General features: G+C 39.8%; 1 pseudogene; it reads right to left on the bottom strand.

Moving 5' to 3' along the window:
* Nucleotides 1-834: 834 nt before the first annotated feature.
* LOC144291930 (polyglutamine-binding protein 1 pseudogene) lies at nt 835-1583 on the bottom strand (annotated as a pseudogene).
* Nucleotides 1584-25206: the final 23623 nt, after the last annotated feature.

Here is a 25206-nt window from a genome sequence, read left to right as displayed (position 1 = left end):
CTTCTAGTACTATGTTGAATAGCAGTGGTGAGAGTGGACATCCCTGTCGTGTTCTTGAGCATATGGGAAGGGTTCTCAGTTTTTTCCCCCATTGAGAATGATATTTGCTGTGGGCTTTTCATAGATGGCTTTTAAGATGCTGAGGAATGTTCTCTCCCTGCCTAAACTCTGAAGTTTTAATCAGGAATGGATGCTGTATTTTGTCAAATGCTTTCTCTGCATCTATTGAGAGGATCATATGGTTCTTGTTTTTTCTCTTGTTGATATGATCTATCATGTTGAATGCTTTAGAGTGTTGAACCAACCTTGCATCCTGGGGATAAATCCCAGTTGGTCATGGTGAATAAACTTAATGTAGTGATGGATCCTATTGGCTAGTATCTTGTTGAGAATTTTTGCACTGTGTACATCACGGATATTGGTCTATAACTCTCCCTTTTGGTGGGGTCTTTGTCTGGTTTTGGAATTAAGGTGATACCGGCCTCATAGAACAAGTTGGAAGTACTCTGTCTCTTCCCATCGTTCAGAATAGCTTTAGTAGAATAGGTATTATTTCTTCTTTAAACGTTTGATAGAATTCCTCTGGTCGCGGACTTTTGTGTCTTGGGAAATTTTTGATGACTGCTTCAATCTCCTCCCTGGTTTTGGCCTGTTCAGGTTTTCTATTTCTTCCTGTTCCAGTTTTGGTAATTTGTGGTTTTCCAGAAATGCGTCCATTTCTTTAGGTTGCCTAATTTATTGGGTGTATAGCTGCTCATACATATGCTCATATTTTTTTCCATTGAAAAGCTTTTATTAAAAACCCCCGGGGTGGCGGTGGGGTGATGGGGAGGCTCAGTCCAGTTGCTTGGTCCGGGAGGCCTCGGTTGGCCGGAGCGCAGCTCCCAGACCCGGTAGGGACGCTGCTGAAGAGCGGCCCCGCTGCTGTGGTGTCTGCGCCTGTCTTGGCTTCATTCCCCTTGGGGAGTCCTGTTGGCCGTGTGCCCCGAGGCGCGTCCGAGTGGGGCTGGGGTCCACGGGGTCTAACTTCGTCCTCCGGCCTGCCGCCTCCTAGCTCTGGGGCAGGGAGGCAGCTCCTCTCTGAGTTGATGGCGCCGCTCCCTGCTCTCTCCCCGGTCTGACCTGTCATACCCGCGGTCCCGGTCCCGGTCCCGGTCTCTCTCTCTGTCCACTTTGTCCTAACCACGTTCTCGATCTCTGTCGGACTCCCCGTGGCTCCGGCCTGATTTCTCGTGGCCACGCTCCAGCTTCTCCTCAGCATCTGCATTATTGCTCCTGAGTTTCTTGGCAGATTTGGTAAGGACGGAGTTGGGGTCATGCGGGGAGAGCCAGGACGCGAGGTCGGTGTCCACATTGCAGTAGAGGGGAGCCCGCAGGATGGGTCAAACACTGTAGCAGCGTGGTGGCAGGCCCTCCAAGCGGGTGGCCTCATAGTCCACAGGGTCATCATCGTGGTCCTCAGCAATAATCTCTTCCTCCGGTTGGGGCCCCAGATGTTTGAGGAGGCCTCTCTTGGCCAAGCGGGTCTGCAACGCAACAGGCAGCGGCATAGCGGATAACACGTAGACCTGCATCAATAGCTGGGTAGAGGAACCTACCAGGCAGGGGTGGGGCTACCAGAGGACGCTGCCTTCCCCCATCTCTGCCCATTTGTCCCTCCCTCCCTTGTTTTCCTTTAGCACCTCTGGTTCTGTTTGCTCACTGGCCGCTGTGTTCATCCCAGGGGGTTCCCCTAGAAGTGGGGGCCTTTTTCTTCCATCCCTTGCAGCACAGGGTGGCTGTGCCCTGCCCCAGAGCACAGTCTCTGCCTGAGCCCACACACACAGGAGCCTGGCTAGGAGCACACCCTCGGCCCCTCCTTGTGTTGCCAATTTATTAACAACAAATAAACCGATTAAATGGAGACTATTAAAGAACTTTATTTAAAAAAAAACATAAAAAATACTTTTAAAAAATACTTTGTATTTCTTTGGTATTGGTTGTGATCTCCCCTTCTTCATTCATGATTTTATTCATTAGTCTTTAATCCTTTGTTTTTAATAAGGCTGGCTCATGGTTTATCTATCTTATTAATTCTTTCAAAGAACCAACTCCTGATTTTGTTGATCTGTTCCCCAGTTCTTCTGACCTCTATTTCATTGAGCTCTGATTGAATCTTTATTATCTCTCTTCTGCTGCTGGGTGTAGGTTTATTTGCTATTCTTTCTCCAGTTCCTTCAGATGCAAAGCTAGCTTGTGTATTTGAGTTTTTTTCCAATTTTTTTGAGGGATGCTTGAATTTTGATGTATTTCCCTCTTAGGACTGCTTTTGCTCTATCCCAAAGATTCTGAATAGTTGTATCTTCATTATCATTAGTTTCTATGAATTTTTAAAATTCTTCTTTAATTTCCTGGTTGGCCCATTCATCTTTTAGTAGGATGCTCTTTATCCTTCACATGTTTGAGTTTCTTCCAAATTTCTTCTTGTGATTGAGTTCTAGTTTCAAAGCATTGTGGTCTGAAAATAGGCAGGAAACAATCCCAATCTTTTGGTATCAGTGGAGACTTGATTTGTGACCCAGTATGTGGTCTATTATGGAGAAAATTCCATGTGCACTTGAGAAGAATGTGTATTCATTTGCCTTCAGATGGAAAGTTCTGTAAATATCTGTGAAGTGCATCTGGTCCAGTGTATCATTTTAAGCCCTTGTTTCTTTGGTGATGTTGTGCTTAGAAGATCTATCATTTGGAGAAAGCGCCATGTTGAAATCTCCCAATATTAGTTTATTATTATTTAAGTATGTCTTTACTTTGGTTAATAATTGATTGATATACTTGCAGCTCTCACATTAGGGGCATAAATATTCATGATTGTTAGGTCTTCTTAGTAGATAGATTCTTTAAGTATGATATAGTGTCCTTCTTCATCTCTTACTACAGTCTTTGGGATAAACTTCAATTTATCTGATATGAGGATTGCTACCCCAGCTTTCCTTTGAGGATTATTTGAATGGTAAATGGTGCTCCAGCCTTCCATTTTTAGGCTGGAGTCGTCCTTACATCTAAAATGAGTCTCTTGTAAATGGCAAATACATGGGTCTTACATGGGTCTTGTTTTTTTTTTCCAGTCTGAAAGCTGTGTCTTTTGATGGGATATTTTAGCCCATTCAAGTTCAGAGTTACTGTTGAAAGATATGAATTTAGTGTCATCATAATACCTATTTAGTCCCTGTTTTTGTGGATTATTTCTTTGTCTTACCTCTTTCTTTTACCGGATCCCCCTAAATATTTCTTGCAGAGCTGGTTTGGTGGTCATATATTCTTTCAATTTCTGCCTATTTTGGAATATCTTTATTTCTCCTTCTATTCTGAATGAGAGCATTGCTGGATATAGTATTCCAGGCTGCATGTTCTTCTCATTTAGGACCCTGAATATATCCTGCCAGTCCTTTCTGACCTGTCAGATCTTTGTGGAGAGGTCTGCTGTTAAACTAGTATTTCTCCCCATATAGTTTAATAATCTCTGTCTCTCGCTACTTCACGAATTTTCCATTTTTCTTGGAATTTGCAAGTTTCAATTCTAAATCTCAAGGTGTTGAATGTTTTTTATAGAATTTGGGAGGGAACCTCTCTATGTTCTGGATCCGAATGCCTGTTTCCCTCCCCAAATTAGGGAAGTTCTTAGCTATGATTTGTTCAAATATGCTTTCTGGCCCTCTGTCCCTCTTGGCACTTTCTGTAACCCCAATTATATGTAGATTCTTCCTCTGAGGCTATCATTTATTTCCCCTAACCTTTCCTCAGGGTCTTTTAATTGTTTTTCTCTTTTTTCCTCTGCTTCCTTCCTTGCCATCAATTTGTCTTCTACGTTGCTCACTCTTTCTTCCACCTCATTAACCCTCATTGTTAGGACATTCAGTTTGGATTGCATCTCATTTAATTGATTTTCAATTTTGGTCTGATTAAATCTGAATTCTGCAGTCATGACATCTCTTGAATCCTTTATGCTTTTTTCAAGAGCCACCAGTAGCTTTATAACTAACTGTGCTTATGAATTGGCTTTCTGACATCGAATTGCAATCCAAATTCTATAACTTTCTGGCAGAGAGTACTGTTTCTGATTTTTTCTTTTGTGATTAGTTCTTCCTTCTAGTCATTTTTCTCAGTGCAGAGTTGGTGTAGGAGTGATCTGAATCAAGAATATCAACCATGACCTAATTAAGTTTCACCCTAGATGAATCTGATGAGGTCAGAGACCAGAAATTGAAAACAAAGCTCAGAAGAAAATAAAAAAGTACCACTAAATTGAAGAACAATTTTTAAAACAAAGTAGGGATCCCTGGGTGGTGCAGCGGTTCGGCGCCTGCCTTTGGCCCAGGGCGCGATCCTGGAGACCAGGGATCGAATCCCACGTCCGGCTCCCGGTGCATGGAGCCTGCTTCTCCCTCTGCCTGTGTCTCTGCTTCTCTCTCTCTCTCTCTCTCTCTGTGACTATCATAAATAAGTAAAAAATTAAAAAAAAAACAAAGTAATAAGAACATAAAAGGCCAAGAATCCCAAAGAAGGAAAAAAAAAGAAAAAAGAAAAAAAAAAGAAGAGAAAAAGGCAAAAGTAAAGAGGAAAAAAAAAGAAAAAAGAAAAAAGAAAAAAAAAGAGAAGAAAAAAGGGGAGGGGACTGGGAGATGGTGGTGAAGAAGCTGTAGTGGAGGGAGAATGTAATCTACATTAGGGGTCAGTGAGGGTGCTCCTCTTACTTCTGAATGTATTAAGTTTTGTATGTTAGAAGATGCTGTGTCCCAAAATTTATATAAACCAGCAATACTTGTAGAAGGCCCCAACACAGACCACCAAAAGATAAATGAGATAAAATAATGCAGCTGAATGGGAATGAAGAGAGAATGTAATCTCACAGAATGAACCAGAATAGTATTCCCCTTTTTCTGGGTGCATTCTGGTCATGTTTTAGAAGGTATTAACTTCTGCTATTGTAGAACAAAATGAGGTAGAGAAAACAAAATCACAAAACAAAACAAAAAAACATATCTTGTATATCTCCCAAAATTAAATTATTTTTAAGGGAATCTGGAAATGGAAAATATATCTAAGATACGTAATTGTAGAAATATGAAAATCAAAAGGGAAGAGACTTAAAAATGAAGAGGTAGCATTGTATTTAAGGTGAGAGATGAGAAAAAATACTGGAAATTTTTAGTCTGATATAAAAATGAGTTGTACTGGAAAACACACACACACAAAAGGGGGGTGGGGTGAAACTTCTAGTTCTATATACTATAAATCTCTTGACTTCCCTTGGAGTTTTCCAATGCTGTTTGGTCAAGAACTTGCTCTTCCCCTGTTCTTCCAGCTGGTCTTCTGGGGGAGGGGTCTGCTGTGATGATTCTCAGGGGTCTGTGCCAGGGTGGAGATGCCCCACTCCCTGCCAGGTGCTGGGCTCAGTGGGAGCTGTTTATCCTGTGAGGTCTTTGTTCCCTGGCAGCCCCACCCCTCCCAGGCATAAGGTGAAACAAGGAGGAAAAGCAATAATGGCAGAGGCCAGATTTACAGCTCTGCAGTTGGCTCCCTACTAGTAACTAATGCAGTCTCCCAGTCCGCACTGGCCTAGATGCTCCTGGGACTAGCGTGGGTACACTGATCTGCACAGCTTGGGGGCGCCCAGAGGCAGGAGAGTCCTCACAGTCCTGTGCCCCCCAGCCTCTGCCTGTCCCAGAGGGAACACAGGATCATGGGTTTTGTCCATTCTGGCACCCTGGGAACTGGGGCCCTGTGCTGGTGGAATTGCCCTCCTGGGGTGCGCCACTCCTGAATGCAGCAGGGAACAGACACCTCCATCTGGAGCCAGCCTGCCTAACCAACTCTTTATAGTTTGTGGTGCACATTCCTCTGGGCGCACTTCCTCTATTAGTGACTGGGGGAAGCTGGAGGCTTCACCACCGCTCCTGGGATTCTGCCTGATTTCCCTGCTTAGCACTTTTCCGTCTGGGAAGAACCCAGTGCATATTTTTAAAGTTCCCGCTTCTCCAGGGCTAGGCTTTCCCATCTGGGAGGCTTTTTGGGCCTGGCTTTAGTCTGGCTCCTTGGGGTGCCCCTCCCCCACTTGATTTTTGTATTTTATTTTATTTTATTTTTTTGCCTTCCTACCTTGCTAGAAGCGAAAACTCTTCTCTCTGTAGCATTCCAGCAGTTCTCTCTAAATCTCAGGTCAAATTTGTAGGTGTTCAGGATGATCTGGAAGTAATCTGGGTAAGTTGGTGGGGCCAGATGATTTGAGCACCGCTACTTTTCCGCCATCTTCTGATCTCTATAGATACCCTTCTTGTCATCCGTTCTGATCTCAATCTCTTCCCTTTTCCAGGTAACAGCTATCCTTATTTTTAACAAGGTGGATTAATTTTAATTTTTGTACACTTTATACATATGAAACAAATTCTAGACTCTGGCTCCTTTCTTCCAACCTTATATTGATAAAGATATCTCAAAATAATTTTAATTAATTCATATTTATAATATTTAATAATTTATGTATTCATTCTGTATTCGATAGTCATTTGGGCTGTTTCCCAAAGGGTCATATTTGGAGGTGTTGGGAATAATGCTGCTATGATTGTGCTTGATATGTCTTTCAATATACATTTGCATTTCAATGAGTATGTACCTAGGAAGAGAGTCTATGTATATTCAACTTTAACAGATACTGCCAAACAGTTTTCCAAAGCTGTGCAGATTTATACTTCCAATAGACTTATTTATGAGCTCTGTTTCTGGGACACCTGGGTGGCTCAGTGGCTGAGTGTCTGCCTTTGGCTCAGGGCATGATCCTGGGGTCCTGGGATAGAGTCCTGTATCAGGTACCCTGTGGGGAGCCTGCTTCTCCCACTGCCTGTGTCTCTGCCTCTCTCTCTGTGTGTCCCTCATGAATAAATAAACAAAATCTTGAAAAAATAGCTCTGTTTGCAAAACTTGAGGTATTACAATCTCAGATTTCAAGATATACTACAAAGGTGTAGTAATAGCAACAGTATAGGACTGGCACAAAAAAAGACACAGGGATCAATGTAACAGAATAAAGAGTCTATAAGTAAACCCATGATTATATGGTCAATTAATCTTTGACGAAGGAAGAAAGAATAAACAATTGGGAAAAAATAGTCTCTTCAACAAATGGTGTTGGGAAAACTGGATAACTACATGTGAAAGAATGAAATTGGACCATTTTCTTATACCATACACAAAAATATATTTAAAAATGGATTAAAGATCTAAATATGACACCTAAAACCATAAAATATGCTGTATTGTATATTTGAAAGATGCTTAGAGGATAGATTTTAAAAGTTCTCATCACAAGGAAAAAAGTAACTGTGCTGATGGATGTTAACTAGACTTACTGTAGTCATGATTTTACACTATATATAAATATTGAATCACTACGTTGTGCACATGAAACTAATATAAGGTTATAAGTCAAGTATACCTCAATTAAAAAATCAACCAATCTAAACTACCATATAATTGGGCTAAAAAAGAAAATCACAGAATCATATCAACTAAGGGACTCCTAGGTGGCTCAGAGGTTGAGCGTCTGACTTTGGCTCAGGGTGTGATCCCAGGTCCGGGATGGAGTCCCACCTCAGGCTTCCTCCATGGAGCCTGCTTCTCCCTCTGCCTATGTCTCTGCCTCTCTCTCTCTCTCTCTCTCATGAATAAATAAATAATATCTTTTAAAAAATCATATCAATTGATATGGAAAAAGTGTTTGACAAAATTTGACATCCATTCATGATTGTAAAAGAAAAGAGAAAAAAGTTCTGCAAAGTAGGAATAAATAGGACTTCCTAAACTTGAGAAAAAGAATATAAAGAAAAGCTACAATTAACATCAAATTTAGCGGTAAAAGACTAAAAATTTTTTCCTCAGATTAGGAACAAGACAAAGATTTCCATTTTCTCTGTTTTAATCAACATGGTATTGGAAGTTCTATTTACTTTATTTATCTTTTCCTAATTAAGCTGCCTAGAACTTCCAATAGAAAATAGAATATATAGTGGAGGAAATAAACTCTCCTTGTTTTAATATGGCATGAATGCCTGCCTAGAAATCTCAGAAATTAAAAAAAAATTAAAAATAAAAAATTTATTTATTTAATAAAATTTATTTATTCATGAGAGACACAGAAAGAAAGACAGAGACATAGGCAGAAGGAGAAGGCTCTATATAGGGAGCCCTTCATGGGACTTGATCCAGGACCCTGAGATCAGGCCCTGAGCCAAAGGCAGACAGTTGCTCAACCACTGAGCCACCCAGGTGTCCCCAGGCAGAAGCTTTACATGTGGTAATGTGTGGGTCAGGTCTGCATTTTCCTTTTAGTCTCTCCTATAAGAATAAGCATCTTTTTCATAAGGGCTATTCCTTCACACTCATCCTTATGCTAATGAATAAGAAGTGTCTGTAGTTGTAAATCATTGAGATATTAACTTTGTAATGAGGAAAGGCAGGCAATAAAGTGAGCTTCCATCCTAGGGCACTGTCCTTCTATATTTAGTGTAGGTGTGCTGAGAACATAGTTTTAAAATTTTTGTTAATCTGAAAGCTTTAGTCCATGTTCACTTTTTTGCATTCTGTTTTGAAATATTACATTAAATTAGTAAATGCACAGACTGATGAATCTTCACAGAGTAAATGCCCTTTTGTAACCAGGACCCAGATCAAAAAGCATAGCACCATCAGCATTGCAGAAATACCCTTTTACAAATTAATGGCTATCCTGATTTTAAATACCATATATTAGTTTTCCCATTTTTGAACTTTATATAAAGAGATTCTTACAGTATATATATTTTATCTGATTTTTTTTGTTCTTTAGTATTCCAATATTTGAAAAATATTCATAATATATAATTATATCAAGTTTTATACCTTTAATGTGTTAAACCTGTTTATTTCTCTCTCTTTTTTTTCCTCCTCACCCTTGTTAGGAGTATGCCACTTTTTTCAATGATAGATTATTTTGTTTGGTACTACTACTTCCATTACTGTGTGTCTCTTGTATGTCAGGCACTGTGCAGCCAGCGGGGTGCAGAGGACTGCACTGACACTGTCTCAGCTTTAGTAGGCTCACAATCTGAGGTGAATATAGATAATTAAGTAGTGTGATGACTTTCACAACTGGAGTAAGTACAGGATTCTTAATTATTATGTAATAAATGAATTAATGAAATAAAAAGTAGCTGTTTGCTACTTCTGTGGCAACCCTATGCAATTATTGAACACATATTTATTGAGCATCCTTATGTGTCTGGCACTGACACTGGTCTGCTATATGTAAGATACAGCAAAGATTATGATGTCTCAGTCCCATTGGGTTTAGCACACAATCTGAACAAATAAAACAATAAATGAATGATGACAAGCAGTGATGCCTACTTTAAGTTGAATACAGCAGAGTGCTCTGAGTAAGAGGACTGGGACAGAGCTTCCTTGGCAAGAAGTGCTAAAGTTCCAAAGTTGAAACAGTGTAGCTCAGTCAAGGACAGAAAGGTCAGTTGGCTGTGGCCTCAGGATCAAGGGAGTGGTGAGTGGCATGATACGAGACTGATGAAACCAACAGCACCCAGCCATGGAAAACTTCAGAGGCCATGGTAGGGAGTTTGGTTTTTATCCTGGGAATGAAAGAAAGCCAATGCAGACTTTGAAGATGGAGGATGAGAAGCAAAGAGGAGAATGCTCAGGGCGCTTTGTAAAAAAAATAAAAAAAAAAAAAATAGAACTGATAATACTGTGACCCACCCAAGAACAATTAGATCTCCTCATCTTGCTCACATTTCAGGTATTAGAAGTAGAGGAGATGAGCCTGAAGAGACAAAACATGAAGTGCCTTAAGTGCCAGGCTGAGAGTCTGAAACTTTACCCAGAGGAAAGGAGAATTCACAGAAGGATTAAATCTAAGAAAGGGACATGAGCAAAGAGAGGTTTGGGTGTTGATCTGAGGGTGCTTTGCCCTCAGACTTTCCTGTTTCCAGGCCTGCTCTCTGATGATCCTTACAAATTTGGAAAATGTCACAAAGGTGAGGGTATAAAGTCTCAGGGGTGGTACCTGACTTAGCCTCCCCTGCTCTTCTCTAAGGCATTGGTTCTTGACCATCCTTATCCCTCTAGAAGTAGGCAGTCCATGACTCTGCTTTGCCATGTTGTTCACTGAAGAGGCTCACTGATTACTGATGAGACCCAGAGGCTAAGTGAGGCTGTGGAATAGGGCAGAGATATGGGAGGCACTGCACTGATGGCTAAAAACCTAAGTGAGGAGGAGTCAGAATTAAACACAGTAGGAAGTCATTGGTGACTTCTGATCAGGAAAGGACATGGAAAAATGGATATTTAAGGAAAATTTGCTTGGCAGTGGTAGGCAAGATGTAGAATAAGAGCATCATTTTGATAACGGAGCTGGTAAAAAGCAGGATTTTTTGAAGTCATTACATATAAATGTAAGTCTCCATTCAAAAGGGATTGTATAGGTATCTGAATATTTATATTTTTAAATATCGAGAAAGCATAGTGCTTGGAGGGACATAATGACATTTTTGAGTTTTAGCCAGAAGGATATTATATGAATCTAAATTGTTTCAGCATATATTATGACTTTTTATTCCCATCACCCTTAAGAAGTGGGAAAGTATAGGGAGTAGTCTCATTTTCAGAGAGAGAAAAATAAGCCAGTATTTAAGCCTTTTCCCTGGTTGAGGCTGGTCATATAAGACAGACCCTGGGAGCTTAACAACAGGGATCAGTGGGACTAAGTCTACCACATGGTATCTCCTTTCCATACCAAAGGCAAAAATCTAAAAGTTCTTAGCCCTGCTGTGTTTAATAGAACTTTATGCCAGAATGCAAATATTCTGTATTTCAGCTGCCAAACACAGTATCCACTAGCTTTTGTAGACTTGAAATATGGCTTATGTGAATGATAATTTTTTAAAAAAATTATTAAACTCTAGTTAACTGAAACTTAAATGCGAATGCCCACCTGTGACTAATGCCCATTGTTCCTTCTCTGAACTGTCTCCTTGGGCATTCTCATCTGTCAACTCTTGGGTTACTTTTCTCAAGCTATTGACCAGACAAACAGCCTTTTACTCAGGTGGGGGAGACAGCAGAATGCCAATTCAGAGTTCTTCAAGGTGTATTTAATAGGATAAAATGTTACAATAGGTCTGGGGAATTGTGGTGTGAGCTGGTCTTGGTTAAACAAAGGTAGGTGAGGTATTTACTGCAGAACTTGAGTCTTTTGAATCTCTTCTATGCTAATATCCCCTTAAGACCCCAAGAAAAAGAGATTCAGTAACTATAAGCCCATTTTTATGCAGTGTACTAGGGAGTATATTTTTGAAAACTGATTTCAGAAAAAGGAAAACGTGGCAGAGTCGCTTACTGGTTTTCTGATCCTGAATTAGTTCTTCAACTTACTTTTTTTCAGTACCTTCACTCACCAAATGCTAATAATATCTCCTAACTTAGAGGGTTGCCATGAGTATGTGCCTGGCAAGGTGGTTACTTAGGAATGACTCAGGCCTTGCTGTTAATCATAGAAAGTAACTATGCAGAGATGAGTAGTTCTGATAGAGGTGGCACAAAACTTGCTGTTGGGCAACAAACTTTCAAATATCTTCCCTCACCTTCATTTTCTGTCTCATCTAGAGTTTTGCAATTGCCTGAGTGGATTTGCATTTATACAGTGCTTTCTTGAGCAGTCAGCACCATCCTTCCTTATACATGTAGCCCTCCTGATATGGGTCTAACTATTCCTTGTCTGGTTTGCACAATCAGTTTTTAATGTATGGATGTTGGATAGTGCAGAAACAAGCAGCCTAGCTCCATACTCTCAATTACTAACAGAAATGAGTCCTGTTTTTGGAAATTTCAGTCACTGCAGTTTCATGTTTGGCCAATGTACTGAAGCCTGGAGGGCAGAGCATTAAGCCAATGAGGACTATTCTTGAGCTTTAAGACCCAATGGAAATGGCCTTTCTAGGTTTTGGACTTGCTTGAGACACTCCTTCCTTCTTTCCTTCTTCTCCCTTTTGGAATGGAACTATCAATCCTGTGCCTGTCCCATCATTGCATTTTAGAAGTGTCTGGTTTCATAGTTCATACAACTAGAGAGGAATTTTGCCTTAGGATGGACTGCACCCAGAGTCTCACCTACACCTAATTTAGCTGATATTTATGTGATATTTTGGGCCTTGGACTTTAGGATTTCTACTAAGATGACATTTGGGGATTTTGTAATGGAATGGATGAGCTCTGCATACAAGAAGGACATGAATTTTGGAGGACAAGGGTGGAATGTAATGGACTGTGTTCCCTCAAAATTCATATATTGAAGCTCTAACCCCAACTATGATGGTATTTGGAGATGAGGTCTTGGGGAGGTAATTAGAATTAGAGTCATGAGGGAGGGGCTCTCATGGTGGATTAGTGTTCTTATAAGAAGAAACACCAGAAAACTTACTCTGCTTTGTGAGAGCACGGTGAGAGGGTAGTCATTTGCAAACAGGAAGAGGGCTCTCACCAGAACCTGCTTTGTGCTGGTGTCCTAGTCTCAAAGCCTCCAGGTTCCAGAACTGTGAGGTTTAAATTTCTGTTATTAAAGCTACCTAATCTATGGTATTGTATTATAGAAGCTCAAGCAGAATGAAATACTTACCTTAAATGATGAAATTCTTTCTTGGCTATAATTGCATCTGATATTCCTCAGACCAAACAAAGGATGGAGCCTGGCATATAATATTTGCTTCATTTGTGGAATTGAACTGTGGGGCAAGCCTGTTCATTTCAAGTAGCACAAGCTTTTTAATGGCCTGTGTACTTATATCATGGCAAAGCAACTAACTGGGAAATTATTGTTTTTGAGGGAAAGGGCAGAAAGAGAAGCCAGTGGGTTGGTTTTACCTGTAAAATACCCTTTCCTATGAAAGGTGAGAATGGAGGTGGGAACATGAGCAAAGTGATGAAGCCCCTGGTTGCAGAAAACAGGTCTGTGTCAACGTGACAAGGGATAATGGAGGATGAACTAGATACCCACGTTGCAGAGGTCTGATCTCAGCCAATTCTAATCCCAGGGGTGATGTGTTAGGGCACAGTCCTGCCAGCTGCCCTTTACTTCTTCACCTGCTACCCCAGCCTATGAAGTTATTTCCCACATTTATTTTGCTTTCCCCTCACTCTGAAAGACACTGTATTGCCTGAGGGCAGCAACCTGGAGAATTGCTGGCCAACCTTGTCTGTGATACCAGGGATGTCAGGCTGGGCTTAGCTGGCAAAACCAGGCCTCCCACCGTAGCCCTGCATTGTGAGAAAGAAGGGAGCTGGCAGTGAAAGAGAGGGGCATGGGGTGACCATAAGGAAAGCAAATGCTCTAGGGGATACATAGTCTCCTTGGATATCTCCGAGGAATAAACCACTGGAGCAGAGTGTTCTTTAGGGTCTGTGTCTTAGTGAAACATGTTGAGAGGACAGGCTAGCTTGCACTGCCCATAAAAACGAGAATCGGTGTTCTCACATCAGTCCATATCCCAGAGACACAAAGCAGTAGTGACTGTCGGTATCCCAGGTAATTAAGGCAGCTTCATTTCTACCCTGCCCCACATTGAGCCAAAATGAAAGGAGAGGGGAGAAACTGCAAAGGAAATCCTCTTCTTCGTGGGGAAAAAGCTTCTGAAACCTGTTCTGGGGGTTGCAAGGAGGAGAGAATTTTGTCATAACGGGTGTTGTGAGTCACCAGCCCATAGCCCAGAGTCATATAACTGCATGTAATGTTCCTTGGATTTTAGCATCAGTGAATTTTCTCTAGTTTTTCCATAGGTCCTAAGAGGTGAGGTGGGCTCTGCCTGTCTCACCTGATTGAGTTCTGCCATTATGACCAGGCAATGTTAGTTAGGTCAAGTTTAATAATGCTTACAAAACATGATCCTGGGGCTTTATCAGGAATTTCCAATAAAAGAAAAACAGATATATGTGAAGGAAGGTGGCATGGTAGTGGAAAGAGTCCATCTATCCTGTACTCTAAATCCAAATTCATTATTTAATGCAATGTGCAATATCTTCTGGAAGATATTCAACCCCTACAAGCCACAGCCTCCTTATCTGTAAAATGGGGCAGCAACTCCTGCCACACATTATTTCTGTACAAGTTAAATCACTCTAGAGTGAGGACATTCCTTTTGCCTATCATAATATTGGGTCATGCATTGAGCTAGAAAAATAACCCATTTATTTTGGGCAGTAATATTCAGATGCACAATATAATAAACACTTTCAAGTAGGATTTGGCAGTCAGTGTTTTTAGTGACATTTAAAAAAAACTCACGAAAGAAAGGGATTTTAGGCAAAAACCAGGATTAGTGAAATATCAGGTCCTTCTTACATGCATCTGATGAGTATGGCTCTTTTTTTTAAAGATTTTATTTATTTATTTATTCATAGAGACAGAGAGAGAGAGAGAGAGAGAGAGAGAGAGAGAGAGAGGCAGAGACACAGGCAGAGGGAGAAGCAGGCTCCATGCAGGGAGACCAACGTGGGACTCGATCCTGGGTCTCCAGGATCATACCCCCGGCTGCAAGCGGTGCTAAACCACTGAGCCACTAGGGTTGCCCAGTATGGCTCTTTTTGAGGCATTTTTAAAAGCATCATTTCCACCCAAACACTGCAAACTAGTAGCGGCTGAATTCAGAATCATAACTTCATTTTTTAAAATTGAGATATCATATAAGGAGGGTCACTATTTCTTTCAAATCAGAAAATACCTTTTTGGTATGTTAAAGTACTAAACATCCCCTCCTCCCCACTCTCTCAATGAAACAGAATGACCATGCACAGAAGAGTCCATGATAAAGAAGCAACCATGTCAGTGGAAACATCCTCATTGGAGTCAGGAAGTTCCATGATCAAACACTGGCTTCATCAGCTACATGACTTTGGAAAGATTGCTCTTTCTGTGCTCTCAACTGTAAAATGAGGATAATAATGGCTCACAGGCCTATTGTGTTACATGATATAACAGATTAAAAATAGTTATTTTTAATAATAAATATGTTGGCATAATGCCTGGCATATAATGAGCACCCAAAGGTGATCTCACTTCACTAGTATAATTAGTGATATTGTTCTTTTTTTTTAAGATTTTATTTATTTATTTGAGAGAGAGAGGGAGAGAGAGGCAGAGACACAGGCAGAGGGAGAAGCAGGCTCCATGCAGGGACCCCAAAGTGGGACTCCATCCTGGGTCTCCAGGATCACGGCCTGTACTGAAGGCGGTGCTAAACCCCTGAGCCACCCAGGCTGCTAGACATTGTTCTAAATATATTTGTGTGTGCCAAATTCAGATCCCAGTGGAGGAGATGAGCAGTCATCCCATTTACACATCCCTGGTCACAATTGCTTTTGTATTTACAGTTTCACTTTGCTGATTTATGCTCAGCGTGTGATGCTCTCTGACCCTGTCTGCTTTTTCAGCCATCTGCTATGTGAACAGGGGTATTCCCTATAGACTTACTAAATTTTCTTTGTTCAGTCCCACAAAGCTGAGTAATAAATAGTAGTATGTTGTTGGTGATATTTGCTGGCAGCTGTTGGAGAAATAATAACCCATGCACTCATGACACTGAAACTACTGAGTTCTGTCTTGGGAATGTTTCCCAACTTTTACTTTCCCCCCTTTTATGCCAGAAAGGGAATTTTGTGAAATAATAGGTTATAGTAACAAATGTCAGCTTTGTCTTGTTTTTAGTTTCCTTAAGCACAATCTATTATTTGTTTAGAATAGTAGCATTAGAGTGATAATAATAATAGCAGTTTGTATTTGTTGAACCCCAGGCACTGTGTACCCATTTGAGACGTTTATACCACACAGTACTCTGGACAGTAGCTATATCATTCCTGTTTTGCCAATGAAGAAACTAAGGCTCAGATGTGCTAAGTAGCTTATTCTAGGCTGGCTACTCAGCAAGTAAATGACAGAATTTAAAGTCAAATCTAAGTTAGTTCAATGCCAAAGTCCTGTGAACTTTCTACTGCATTCTATGGACCTCTCATTTTGATTTGGTATTTCTTGTGTCCCACACAGGGTTAGATCTTTTTTAAGTGTATGTGGAATGAGTGAATGAATGCATGAATGAATGAATACATAAGTAGTTTAATTCAAACTCCTTTTGTAACTATGATGCATTGAGAAACACATTTTTTTTTTTTTTCTGGCCAAATTAACACATTTTTCTTCCACTTGGTCATGTATCCCCTTGGGACAAATGACTCTGATGAGCTGACCCACTTTTTATGTTTTCCAGCAGCTCTTGCCAGGTGGAGAATTAGCTGTGTGCATTTCCACTTAGAAATAAGTCTTACTAGGACAGACAAACCCTGAAAAGAAGAGAGAAGAACAGGTACTACTATGCTGCTTACTTCTCTCACAATGTTTACAAGAAATGAGAGATTTATAGAGGTGGGGAAACTGGAGAAACAGAGAACTAAAAGCAGGTGTGATAATGGGAAAAGGCCCTGTGCCTGAGAGCAGTGTGAAGCAGCGTTAACCGCCTGTGCCTGCCTGAGGACTTTCCCTAACTCAGGGACCTTGGATATTGGCCTTCTCAAGGTTGCTATTTGTCAAAAACAGGAAACTAAGGCATACTTGAGCATGAATGCAGCTATCAATATAAGGGCTTCCTACCAAGGGAATTCGGCTACCTGGAGAGAATAGAAAGTCTACATGCAAAATACTCCATGTACATGGAGTCAGGATTTCATAAAGAATAGTTCTTATTATTGATCATCCAGTCACATTTAAACTCATGTTTTCCTCCCATCTCTGCCACTGAGATTCTGTTACTCCCCACAGCCCCAGGTTCCCACCCCAGTAACTTGCCTGAGATCACAAGATTAGGATGCACAGCCTGTGCTGGAACTCATAGCTTCTACCTCTTTGGTGCTTTCCAATACTGATCAAATGTTGCATTGTGCAATTGCTTTACTAAGCAATTTATACAGGTAATTTCATTTTGTGGCCATGACAGCCCTATTTTTATATCAATTTTATGTATGAAAAAACTCAGACTCAGACAGGTAAGAACACACCCCAGTTCACATATTTGGTAAATTGTGCCTTGAGCCATGTACCCTTATGTACCTGAACCTTTAGCCTTTAGTCATCATTTACCATGTTCATGTTGTGCCATGCTATCCTGTGGTGATGAGATCCCTACACTTACCTCCAGAGCTCCAGGGCACCAGCTGCTGGTACCCTCAGGTCCACAGTACTCTGGCAGGGAGTGGCCTCTACAGGGATTTTCTGTCTATGCAGCAAGTCTGTCCTGTGAGGTCCTTTTGGTTTTCTACCTGGTTTCAGAAAGATCACTACAGGGGCCTCTGTATGCCAAGTCTCTCAGAAATTCACAGGCACTTCTTGACTCTCCCTTAATTAAGAGACAGCACCACAGGCTACTGAAACACAAGCCATCCATCTTTTTTTTTTTTTTTTAATTTGTGTCTACATTTTTATTGCTAACATAGAGTTAACCTATGCATAGGTTTTTTTTAATATAAATTTATTTTTCATTGGTGTTTAATTTGCAAACATATATAATAACACCCAGTGCTCATCCCATCCCCCCCTCAGTGCCTGTCACCCAGTCACCCCCACCCCCCACCCCCCTCCTCTTCCCCCACCCCTAGTTTGTTTGCCAGAGTTAGGAGTCTCTCATGTTCTGTCTCCCTTTCTGATATTTCCCACTCATTTTTTCTCCTTTCCCCTTTATTCTCTGTCACTATTTTTTATATTCCCCAAATGAATGAGACCATATAATGTTTGTCCTTCTCCGATTGACTTATTTCACTCAGCACAATACCCTCCAGTTCCATCCACATCGAAGCAAATGGTGGGTATTTGTCATTTCTAATGGCTGAGGAATATTCCACTGTATACATAAACCACATCTTCTTTATCCATTCATCTTTCGATGGACACCGAGGCTCCTTCCACAGTTTGGCTGTTGTGGACATTGCTGCTAGAAACATCGGGGTGCAGGTGTCCCGGCGTTTCATTGCATCTGTATCTTTGGGGTAAATCCCCAGCAGTGCAATTGCTGGGTTGTAGGGCAGGTCTATTTTTAACTCTTGAAGGGATGCCTGCGGATGGCTTAGCGGTTAAGGCATCTGCCTTCAGCTCAGGGCGTGATCCTGGAATCCTGGGGTCGAGTCCCACATCGGGCTCCCTGCATGGAGCCTGCTTCTCCCTCTGCCTCTGCCTCTCTCTCTCTCTCTCTCTCTCTGTGTGTGTGTGTGTCTCATGAATACATAAATAAATAAAATTTAAAAAAAAAAAGAATTTTTTTTAAACTCTTTGAGGAACCTCCACACTTTTCAGAGTGGCTGCACCAGTTCACATTCCCACCAACAGTGCAGGAGGGTTCCCCTTTCTCCACAAGCCACCCATCTTTTAGAAAAAGGTCAACAGCTGAAGGGACAAGGTAATAAATCACAGCATTTAGGATTTGGTCGGAGAATGTTTGCCTTCCACATGGAAAGTCATGCTTTTCCAGGATGGGGGAAACATGGCTGATGGGTGATTTTATATTGAGGAACATGTGCTGGGTTTTATAAACAGAAACATGCAGCATATCTTGTTCTTGTTTTGACAATGAATTCTAGAACAAAATCTATCTTCTCTTCTTTGTCTGCTTGCATGCTGTTTAGCAGAGAACTGGGCACAGAGGAAACATTCTTAGTAATGGCTTTATCATTAATTAAAAACAGGTTTGCTTTAGATCATTCGTTGATAAAATATTAACTTACCGTCTGCTATGTAACTGATAGTAAACTGAAAATTATGCTAAAACAAAATACTTTTTGTTCTTGTAGAATGCAGCCTTGTTGGGAGACAGCCAGTAATTAAAGATCATATTTGAGTGTAAAACTGAAGAAAAGTCTGCCCAGGTGTTTGGCCTAGTCAGGAGTCAAGAAAAGCTTGGTCAAGAACATGGCCCTTCAGTTAATATCTGACTTAATTAAATGAAGAGAGAAAGTGGCCATTCCAGAAAGAGGAAGCAGCATGTGCAAAGGCCCTGTGGCAGGTAGGAATATACTGATTGGGAGAGACTTAAAGATGGCTTGTAGGTATAACAGAAAGAGGAATGTTGCCCAAGAGGCTGAAGACATGGGGGAGGAGGTGACAGACCAGACAGAATCTGGGTACCATATTCAGGAAGTTGTTTTTTTCTCTTCTCTTCTCTTCTCTTCTCTTCTCTTCTCTTCTCTTCTCTTCTCTTCTCTTCTCCTCTCCTCTCCTCTTCTTTCTCTCTCTTCTCTTCCCTTCTCTTCTCTTCTCTTCTCTTCTCTTCTCTTCTCTTCTCTTCTCTTCTCTTCTCTTCTCTTCTCTTCTCCTCTCCTCTCCTCTCCTCTCCTCTCCTCTCCTCTCCTCTCCTCTTCTCTTCTCTCTCTTCTCTTCTCCTCTCCTCTCCTCTCCTCTCCTCTTCTCTTCTCTCTCTTCTCTTCTCCTCTCCTCTCCTCTCCTCTCCTCTTCTTTCTCTCTCTTCTCTTCTCTTCTCTTCTCTTCTCTTCTCTTCTCTTCTCTTCTCTTCTCTTCTCCTCTCCTCTCCTCCTCTCCTCTCCTCTCCTCTCCTCTCCTCTCCTCTCCTCTCCTCTCCTCTCCTCTCCTCTCCTCTCCTCTCCTCTCCTCTTCTCTTCTCTTCTCTTCTTCTCCTCTTCTTCTCTTCTCTTCTCTTCTCTTCTCTTCTCTTCTCTTCTCTTCTTTTTCTCTTCTCTCTCTTCTCTTCCCTTTTCTCCTCTTCTCTTCTCCTCTTCTTTCTCTTCGCTTCCTTTGTTTCTTCATTTATCCATTCAAGGGTTTACAGTATAGCATTGGCATTATCACATGTGTTTGTTTGCTTATTTTAAGTGCTACTCTAGCTGTAGTTTGAAAAACTGATTACAAATGGTCAGGGAGAATTCAAGGAAACCAACTTAAAGAGAACTGCAGCAGTCTAGAATGAAAGAAAGGTGGCTTGGACCAGGTGGTGGTGGTAGCAGAGATTTGCAAAATGTTTAGGAGATAAAACCACATTACTTGTGCAAATAGGTCTTTGGCCTCAGCAGAACTGCCCTTGACCTTCTGAGCAGTTCTAAACCAGGGAAAGTGTCTGCTCACTCAATTCTGGCACCCAGGTAAGTCATCAAGCTCAGCCCCAATTCCTGTCTTCTGCATAGTTGGTAGTGAGGTGTTCCATCAGATAGATTCCTCATTGGAACAAAACTTTTCTTTTATTTCTAGGAAGTCAAGTTCCCTTCTTCTGAAGTCCTTCTCTTCTCCTCCTTTTCTAAGGCCCTACTCAGGATCTTTCCTTCCAGGAATGTTCTGGAACCATCACAGCCCTAGATGCTGGCTTTTACTTCTAAACTATCTGAAAGCTTTAGGTTTTACTTATCTGCACCCCACTTGATCCCCAGTGAGTTAGAACAGGTTGGGTCCAGAGTGCAGCTTCCTGTCTGGGCCTCAGTTTCCTACTTTGTCAAATGAAGAAGGAGCCCCAGATGTTCTCCAGTGCTCCTTCTAGCTCTATAGCTGGCAATTCTTGTGACCCATGTGCATTTTGAAGACTCTTGTATCCTTGCCTCCTAATATTCAGTGTAGCTGTAGCCCCTTGTTCATCAGGCATGTATTTACACTCTTTTGCACACTTCACAGTGGGTGCACAATGATAATTTGCTGATTTAATTTGATTTGATTTAACTTGAACATTGTCTTCAAAGCCAAGATCAGAACAGGCAGACTGAGTTAAGCTCTCCAGTCTTGACTTGTGTTCTGGCCTGTCAGTCACTGTGGTCAGGATATGGTGTGAATGGTGTTAGCATGAAGAAAAGAGGTGAGGGCAGCCCAGGTGGCTCAGTGTCTTAGCGCCACCCTCAGCCCAGGGCCTGATCCTGGAGACCCTGGATTGAGTTCCGCATAGGGCTCCCTGCAAGAAGCCTGCTCCTCCCTCTGCCTGCGTCTCTGCCTCTGTGTGTGCATGTGTGTGTGTGTGTGTGTGTGTGTGTGATGAATAAATGAATAAAATCTTAAAAAAAAAAAGAGGTGAATGGCAAGGCATGATGGGCAACTCTTAGCTTCAGACACATGTTGTTTGGGATCTGGCATTTTTTCTAAGAAATCATATTATCTGTAGCTTTTTTTCTTTTATTTTGGGGTCATGAAGCCAATATTGTGATACATGCATATACTCTGTTAACTGTTTGTACTTATTATAAAAATGATGCCAGAAATTATGGGATGGACCAATTCAACTTTGTAGTTGCTGAAGGAATGCCTTTCCTGGTTGAAGACAGTCTATGCTTTAGCTGCTGTAGGAATACTGATGCTCTCCAAATGTTAAAGAAATATCAGCATGAGAAAAAACAAAAACAAAAACAAAAAACACAAAGCATGAGCCATAAATCTGAGAAGACTTGGAAGTAGAACGTTGACATAAAATTCTTTGGACATTTTGTTTCTGGGAAGTTGCAAAATACATATTCTTCCCATATTCCCATATTCTTATTCCTAAATAAAACTAAAAATTCTGAATGCTCTGCAGAAGACAAACATAGACTGTGGAAAGTGGAGAAAAGGTAGACTGGCTAGGCAATTCAGGCCTGATTTAATTTGCTGATTTAAATCATTATAGAAGATTCACTGGATTTTCTTTTTACATCATATATCCTAGACTTGTGGAAATCTCAATGGGCAGACTTATGTCCTAGAGCATTAATAACCACATTAAATGTTAATGATATAAATATACCAGTAAAAAAATAGATATTAGAAGAGTGGATGGTAAAACATGACTCATCTATATCTTGTCTACAAGAAACTCAATTCAAATATGACAGGCAGGCTGATAGTGAAAGGATGATAAAAAGATATATCATAAAAATATTAATCAAAGAAAAATATGAATGGCTATCTTAGTATCAGATAAAGTACACTTCAGAGCAAGGAAAATTACCAGGGACAGAGAAGGACATTATATAATGATAAAATAATCATTCCACCAAGATGACCTAGCAATCTCTCATGTGTAGCAGCCAAGCAACACAGTTACAAAATGCATAAAGCAAGAACCAAAAGAACGAAAAGGAGACATAAATAAATTGCAATTATAGAGATATTAATATCCTTCTGTTGTCAACTGATACAACTAAACAGAAAAACAAAAATACAAAAAAATGCAACTACATGACCAACCAAGAAGATCTAATAAATGTTTAAGAATGGAAAAACATTTTTCTTCAACTGTACATGGATATACACTAAAATAGACAATATCTAGAGCCATAAAATATATTTCAACATTTTTTTAAATTGAATTTATATGAAGTGTGTTCTCTGACCACACTGGAAATCAGTAACAGAAATAATAGGATAGTTTTGAAACATATAGAAACTAACAACACACTTCTAAATAATCAGTAGGCAAAGTCTCACAGAGATTTTTAAAACACACACACACACTAAACTGAAAGAAAATGAAAATACAACATGTAGAAATTTGTAAGGCACAGCTAAAGCAATGATGATGGAAATCTTTAGCATTAAATGCATATGTTAGAAATTAGGAAATGTCACAAATCAATAATTTTCTCTAACATCAAAAACCTAGAAAACGAACAGTATGCATCCAAAGCAAGCAGAAGGAAGGAAGCAATAAAAAAGGAAGAAATTAATAAAATAAAAAAGGAGGAAAAAATGAGTGGGAAATATCAGAAAGGGAGACAGAAAATGAAAGACTCCTAACTCCGGGAAACAAACTAGGGTGGTGGAAGGGGAGGTGGGCGGGGGTGGGGGTGACAGGGTGATGGGCACTGAGGTGGGCACTTGATGAGATGAGCACTGGGTGTTATTCTATATGTTGACAAATTGAACACCAATAAAAAATAAATTTATAAAAAATAATAAAATAATGAAACAATTCATTTTTTGGAAATATTTTTCAAAATGACAAATATATTCTAAGACTGAGTAACAAAAAAAGTGAGAAGATACAAACTTGAATGAAACAATATATTGTTACAGTTCTTTCAGATATCAAAGGGATAATGAAAGAATGTTACAAACAATTCTACACACATAAATGTACAAATTAGAGAATTCTCAAAATAATACAAACTACCACAACTCACTGTGTATGAAATGGCTAATGTGAATAGCTTTAAAATATCAAGGATATTTGATTCCTAATCTAAAAACTCCACTCAAAATTTCCAACTTCAAATAACATTATTGAGGAAGTCTTACAAACCATTTACAGAAATCTTAACTCTAATTCTAAATGATTTTTCACAGATTATGGAAGAAGAGGAAACACTACTCAATTCACTTTATGTAATTAGCAATTACCCTGATTGTAAAACCAGACAAAGACAGCTTAAAAACAAAACAAAATTATAGACCAATACCTCACATGAGTATAAATGCAAACATCCTTAAGAAATTTTAAAAGATAGAATTTAGTGATACGTAAAAAGAATTATATGCCATGACAAAGTGTTGTTTGTTCCAAGGATAGAAGGCTGGCTCAAAATTTGAAAATCAGTGTAATCCATCATATTGAGAAGCTAAAGAGTAAAAATCACATCATCATATCAGTAATGCACAAAAATAATTTGATAAAATTCAACATCCATTCATGATTAAAAGAAATAAACTTCTCAATAAACTAGTAACAGATGAGAACTTCATCAAATTGGTAAGAACATCTACAAAAATTCCACAGTTGAGATTATTCTCACTTTTGAAAGATTGAATGCTTTCCCCTTAAGATTGGGAAAAAGGCAAATTGTCTGCTCCCACTACTGTCCCACCACTCTTGTTCAGATAGGTCCTGGATGTTCTAGATAGTGTGATAAGACAAGAAAAGGAAATTAAAATGCGTACAGATTGGAGAGAAAGAAAGAAAGAAAGAAAGAGAAAGAAAGAAAAGAAAAGAAAGAAAGAAAGAAAGAAAGAAAGAAAGAAAGAAAGAAAAAATTGTCCCTATATACGCATGACATAATTGCTTATGTAGAAAATCACAAGGAGTCTACAAATAGACACCAGGAAGTGAGTTCAGTAAAATTGTAGAAATCAAAATAAATATACAAAACAAAAGTGTATTTCTACATATTGCAATGAACACATGAACACCAAATTAACAATACAACCATTTAAACCTGTAAATCTAACAAAGCAATGAATTACTTAGTTGTACATTTAATGAACTATGTATCTAGCTTATATGCTGAAAGCTACAAAACATTGATGAAAGAAATCAAAGATCTAAATAATATCAAAGACATAATTTATGAATTAGAAGACTCAATATGGTAAGGATGCTAATTCTCCCCAAATTTATGTATAGGTTTATCCTAGGTCTTATCAAAATCCCGGCAAGATATTTTTGTAGCTATTGATAAGATTATTCAAAAATGTACATGGGAAGTCAGTGGAACCTGAATAGTTAAAGTGATTATCAAAAAAAAAGTAGAATAATCAGCCTGTCTAATTTCAGGATGAATTATATAGCTGCAGTAAAGACTGTGTAGTCTTGGAGGAGGAATAGACACACATGTGGAGCAGAATAGAGAACCCAGTAAATACTCATACAAATATATCCAACTGATTTTTGACAAAAGTTCAGCAGCAATTCAATGGAGGAGAGATAGCCTTTTCAACAAACACTGTTGGAACAAGTAGACATTCATAGGCAAAAAAAAGCAAAACAAAAACAAAATGACCCCCAAAGTCTCCATCGAAGTATTACGTCTTATACAAAAATTAACTTGAAATAGATCATGGGCATACATATGAAGTTTAAAACCATAAAACTTTAGGGAAATCACAGGGGAAAACATTCAGGAATTAGGGATAGTTAAAGAGTTCCTAGGCTTGACATCAAATTCTAAAAAAATTGATGAATTTGTCTTAATCAAGATTAAAAACTTTTTCTTTGTGAAAATCCTGTTAAGAGATATGAATGTATGGGATACCTGGGTGGTTCAGAGGTTGAGCGTCTGCCTTTTCCTCAGGGCATGATTCCGGGAGTCCGAGGATTGAGTCCCATGCTCCTGCATGGAGCCTGCTTCTCCCTTGCTATGTCTCTGCCTCTCTCTGTGTGTCTCTCATGAATAAATAAATAAATAAAATCTTTAAAAAAA

Source organism: Canis aureus, chromosome 20 (assembly GCF_053574225.1).
Source record: "Canis aureus isolate CA01 chromosome 20, VMU_Caureus_v.1.0, whole genome shotgun sequence".
NCBI classification, from domain to species: Eukaryota; Metazoa; Chordata; class Mammalia; order Carnivora; family Canidae; genus Canis; species Canis aureus.
This window is presented reverse-complemented; position numbering and strand designations above follow the sequence as displayed.